The sequence below is a fragment of the Thermobia domestica genome, chromosome 9 (assembly GCF_964235325.1).
Source record: "Thermobia domestica chromosome 9, izTheDome1.hap1.1, whole genome shotgun sequence".
Lineage (NCBI taxonomy): Eukaryota > Metazoa > Arthropoda > Insecta > Zygentoma > Lepismatidae > Thermobia > Thermobia domestica.
This window is the reverse complement of record NC_137462.1, coordinates 124,907,711-124,913,710: the sequence shown is the minus strand read 5'-3', so window position 1 is coordinate 124,913,710 and position 6,000 is coordinate 124,907,711. Positions and strand designations below refer to the sequence as shown.

The 6,000-nt window shown below is 37.3% G+C and overlaps 1 protein-coding gene across 1 annotated transcript in view; it reads left to right on the top strand.

The window, feature by feature from the left end:
- The first annotated feature begins 358 nt into the window (after positions 1 to 358).
- LOC145694087 (uncharacterized) overlaps positions 359 to 6,000 on the top strand; it is a 119,322-nt gene continuing 113,680 nt past the window's right edge. Inside the window, exon 1 of the mRNA XM_081770215.1 lies at positions 359 to 364. The gene's annotated coding sequence lies outside the window, so the exon portion shown is untranslated. The remainder of the gene's footprint in view (positions 365 to 6,000) is intronic.

Here is a 6,000-nt window from a genome sequence, read left to right as displayed (position 1 = left end):
ATGTAACACTAAAACAGGGATTGAGATCTCATATTTGGGTGAACTAGTGTTTCCACGAGACACGAGAAATTTCTGGTTTCGTCTCGGATTTAAAATTTCTCGTCAGGAAGGCAACGCTAAGGATGAGAATGTGGGTCTAAAGCGATCTTGTATTTAGAAATGTTCTTCAGGTCCAAATACTTATGGAAATTGTTTTTTCATGGGGTTTACATTTCCACCCAACGTAAGTAGATTTCTAATTGCTTCAGGAAGCTGAATTAAAAAAAAAAACATATTATATGCCCCATCAAGAATCAAACCGAAGATCATCTGAATCAAAGATATTCGTATTAACCATTGGACCCAAGAAGACACGGATACGGATGTAAAAGCATTCAAAAATTGTCCACTTTATCCTCATACATGTCATAAGAATTCATAACTTTCATTACCGCCGCAAGTAAGCAATATTTTACGTAAAAAAACACAGGTAGACAAAAGACATGAGCTTTAGTATAATAACAGACCTACCAGAAGCTTACAACAATTGATAAGCGACTATAGGACAAGTCATTATGAGTCGAATTACAAAACGGAACCAGATGCTCTTTAAAACTGGCACACCCATCATTAATTTTAGCAATTCATCGTCAGCAGTATTCCTTAATCTAAAATATTAGTCTGGATCTCATTCATAAATTCTATTTACTTACACTTCATAATTTATTATGGAAATAACCTTCAAGGTCGGTTCTACTTCTTGGTAGCACCAATAGATGTCAAGGTCAATTTCTGGTTATTAGGAAGTACATTCTCACACTCCACTGTTTTAATTTTGGGGTAAAATCCTTGACTATGTCACACAACACGATTTATGATGATGAGCTGCGGACTCTAAAACCTACCTATTCCGGGTGGAGACTGATCTAGACAAGTGGTTTTATAGACTGCATAAGACATCCAATCGCCTACTGACGCATTCAATCAACGCACGAAAATGATTTAAAACTGAAACTCTTTCCTTACACGTGGGACTCCAAAGTTTGAAAACGTACTTTCGATCACTACGTGAAATCTTACATAATACAAAACTAAGTAAATAGAATTGCGTAACTACAAAACACTCATTGCAGATCCTGAGATATTTCTTCAACCCCCTCCCCTTTCCATTTACGAGGTATTTGTTGGCTAGCACTATGTAACCCCAGTAGATATTCAATGGGGTGAAGATGTCAACTTAGCTTCATTCGCTAATTAACACAGATCCATATGTCATTAAATATAATATTGTGTATATATTTGTAAAAGCAAAATCTAAATTGATGTTGTTAGTGGTATGAATATGAGAAAAAAATAGGATCTCATTTTTTTCATACTATTCTGATAGCCTAAAATCCAAGATGGCCCCCGCGACTTTTTATACTGTTCAACATTTCCAGCTCAGGCTTTGAATATGGATTTACTTTATTTTCCTTATTCTTGGATGATCCCTACATAGGCTTAATTCTTGTGTGTTGATACTGAAATGACATGATGATGAAGAAATGTTAAACCTTTGCCGGGAATAAAACCTAGGACCTCGGTAATCCAATCAACCGATATGGCTTAAGGCTAGGGTAGGATTACTCTTGGCAGTTTGGATTATGCGGATACTATAAAGGGTGTTTCAAAAATTTGAGAGGTTATTCCTGACAGCAAGATAAGACAAAAAGTATAGACCAACCTGGGTGCACAAATGCTTTCTTTCGGAGTTATAGGCTGCCGACAACATGAAAAATGAATTTCAAAGGTCTCTAGTTCCAAAACTATAGGATCTACCGTAGTCGAATCCAGATTTCACTTAGGAACTAATATGTGCGCTATACAAATATCCACGTTTCAGAATCCTAAGGTACTTCTGCAACAATTTTTATAGAGGGAGTGTGGCTACGGGCATATAATTTGAAGTACTCACCAACTACCTCTCCTGAAAGTAATCGAGAGGGAGAGACAGTGTGGATAGAAGATAAACATGTTGTTCCTGCTCGGTATGTTATCTTTCTTAAACGATCGGCATACGAACATCACAAAGACTTACTGTCGAAAGAGTGGTCGGTATGTCTGAGAGTACTAAAATAAATAAATAAATAAATAAATAAATAAATAAATAAATAAATAAAAGCGACATTTAAATAATTCATAACTGATTTACAAGAAGCCAAGAATGTATATATAAAATTACGATTTTTCTTATGGTAAGCCTTAAAAATATAAATATTGTAACAAAGAAGCATTAAATTAAATATCGCACAAACGCAAAATAACTATTGAGTAAGAACTGTGATTTTATAAAAACCAAATCTGGTAGTAATAATAATAATAACAACAATAATAATAATACTGTACTTACAACTATAAACTCGTGAGAATAGAGTATTATTATTATTATTATCGTTAGTAGTGATAGTAGTAGCAGTAATGATAATAATAGTAGTAGTAGTATTGAAAATTTGAGAATTCAAAGCTGTATCTGAAGTCTCAGTCAAAAATCACGTATGACGAACGAGGAAAAAGGATGGGGGAGGAGTGTGTGAAGTATGTAAGATTTATGAAGGGGGCCTCCAGGTAAACAAGGTTGGAAAACACTGATGTACATCATTGATGGACCACTGAAAATTCACGAACCTCCTAAGCGGAAATTGAGGAATGAAAACCCAACCTCTCATACTCTAGTTATACAGAAACAGAAAGACAATTGCACAATAGGCATTCGCTGATGTCGTCCTGGTATTGCAAATACAGATGATCCGCACACAACGAATTTACAGATTACACACACGTATACTTGTAAGTGTTGCCTAACGACATTTAAATAACTAGCTGCATACCCTCTACCATGATGGAAAGACTAGAAGGTGGCTGCATGCGCATGTGGTCTAGAGTGCTGTCGTGGCTGTGATGTCATCTGGGTGGCAAAGGACAACGGGAAATGGCGCAGCTGGAAGTGACAAGTGGAAATTCTTTTGTGTTCAAAAAAAGTGATATCGAGAATTGTCTAGTTTCTTTTTAGTATTAGTAGTATATACAGTGACTTGTGTTGATTCTGCATACAAAAATCCAACAGTATGATTTTAAAAAGATTGACTTAGAGGTAAGACCAGGATTCGAAATCATAAGAGGGGAGCGATAGAGGTGATCATTTCTATCATCATTTCCTTCTACATAAAATACTGAGACAAAGTTTTCCCCATGGAGCAGAAATATAACTTGAGAACGGAGAAGGGGATGTTCTAGTGGGCATTACCTCCCTCGAGTTACGCATATGGAGAGCATTGAACGTGTTAAAGTAGTTCAGATCCCATTTCATTCTGGAAGTCTGTATCCCCTGTAGCCTCGGTGCTGAAACGGGACTTTGCACTTCAAGTTAACTAATAAATGGGAGGTTCATAATCATGATTAACGGTTAAGATATATAACGATGTATTGAACCAAAAGAATAAAGTATCCATCTCCCATGTCATGGGCGAAATTGTCTGGGCATTTTTACACTCAGATTTTGAACTTTTTGTTTCATTTTAATCATAACTTTGGATAATTACACTAGCCTGCGAATTTTAACTTTTGGATCATTGCATGAAGTATAGTATGCCACCTTTCATATTTCGGGTGTACAGAATTCAGAACAAAAATCTTTTTAGTCATTGCACATCAGGTTTTCTTGCAAATTGCATATTAACATTGCTAATATCAATATATCTAATGGTTTATTGCTATTCATAACACTGCTACGAATACTAGGACACTTACTAATATAAACAATATTAATATCTTATATTTGTATTTCCAGTGCTGTATGCGACAGTAAGTTAACTCGTAATCACGATATTAGAAACAAACAAGGCAAGAAAACGGGAAAAAAGAGCGATGTTTATGGATAAACATTCACTATAAAACAGTAAGACTCTTAAACCAAGCAAACGTAAACTACATAGTGTTTTTCAATTTGTGCCCTCATCTGCGCCATTTTAAAGGAGGAAATAACACACCCATAGATAATGACATACCACACAAAAAATCCACACTAGTGGATTTTACGCATCTTCCCTGAGAAACTGCGTCTTGTCGCGGCCCACTTGTGACTAGTGGCAGAATCTTCTCTCTGCAACAATCAGCAGTAGTCTGCAAGCCTGTTGCAATTCCACTTTCCTTGATAACGACTTTCGAGTTCCTTGAGGTCCTGATGAAATTTCTCTCCTTGTTCCTCACTCACGACTCCAAGATTGTCTGGAAAATAGTCCAAATGGGAAAACAGCATGTGCACTTTCAAACTCATGCTAAAACCCAATTCTTTAAAACACAGTAGCATTCTTTCCACCATGTTTCTATAGTTTGGATCCTTTGTGTTGCCAAGAAAGTTTTCCCTGCATCTCGGAAAGCTTGCCATGCTGATCGCTCGTTCTGGTCCATGACATTTTCAAAATTTGCGTCACTAAAAGGTTTCCTAATATCTGGTCCATCGAAGATGTCCTCTTTAAGTTTTGTATTACTGATGCCAGGAAATTTTTGACACAGATATTTGAAGTACTCATCTTCAGTATTTATAGGCTTTACAAATTGCTTCATTAAGCCAAGCTTAATGTGAAGGGGAGGTAACAATATATCATGTGCATTAACAAGACCTGCACGTTTTAAGTTTCTCGAACCAACATTCCACTGCCTATCTGGCCATTCCTTTTGAGTCCAGTAGACTGCCCTTGCCTGACTGTCCCACTCACACAGAAAGCATGGGGATTTGGTATAGCCTGACTGTTGACCCAACAGAAGACTGATGACCTTAAAATCCTCACATATTTGTCATTGATGTTCGTGGTACTTTATCTTGTTCAACATCAAATCAAGGTTGTCGTAGTTTATCCTCATGACAACAGAATAAGCAACTTGAATGGATGCTAGCTTGTTTCCGCTGTGTGGGAGTACACACTTCAAACTCCGCTTAAAAGCATCGATGAAAGTCTCCATTGGGATCGATCATAGTCAGGCGATCCTAATTGTAGTATTAACTCCGGAATGTTGTTCTGCAGAAAAGAAAGCAGCAAATTCTTGTTCACGATGCCTGTACCAATAGTACGTCGTCTCTGGTATCAACAGGTTTCCCTCCTTTAGTCGTGATCTCAATAGTTCGGCAGATTCCTTTGTGAGACGAAGGTCACGAACTAAATCATTTAAACCATTCTGTTCGAAAAGTATAGGCTCTGTTGATTCTTGTGGGTCAAAGTCTGAATCGTCATTGTTGTCACTAGGAGATTCGGAAGAGGCTTCGTTTAATTGGTCTTGTGGCTGTGGGACAGGTATGTCAGGACCATGGGATACTGGTAAACTGACGGATGGAATTGTAGTTGGGTAAGCAATTTTAGCCCTGTTCCTACTGTTGGAACCTTTCATATTCACAGAACAAAAGTAGCAATTTGTGATGTGGTCAGTAGGCTCATGCCACACAGTGGGGATTCCAAACGGTAATGCTCGTCTTTCACCTTTCATCCATTGCCGTAGTTATTCAATGCATGTTCGACAAACCTCTTGTCCTAATCTCCCTAATCTCCAAATTACGCAAGATAAGCCTTTCACACAAAAGAAGTTATATTGCGCCGTTTTTTTTATGGGCACAAATGTCCCACATATATAAGAGAATATATCTGGATTATTCTTAAAATCTCGACGCTGCATTCCGAAAACTCTACGAACAAGCAATTCACTTTCGACACTAAATACTAAGCACGCACACCACGATATTAGAGGCTTCAAAGCACTGAGCACAATTAGGGAGTTTACAACGAAACTGTATGAATCATTCGCAGGAAAAACAATATAGCAAACAAAACAATGCCGCTAGGCGGACAAGATAAGCTGTTGTTTAGCTACCGTTACAACATTTCATGCCATGAGAGTAATAGCATTTCAGCTAATCAGGATGTTTAGTCCTGGTTTGAGACGCATATGAATGAATAGGTAAAACGATTATCTCGATTTTGTCACAAAATGTGA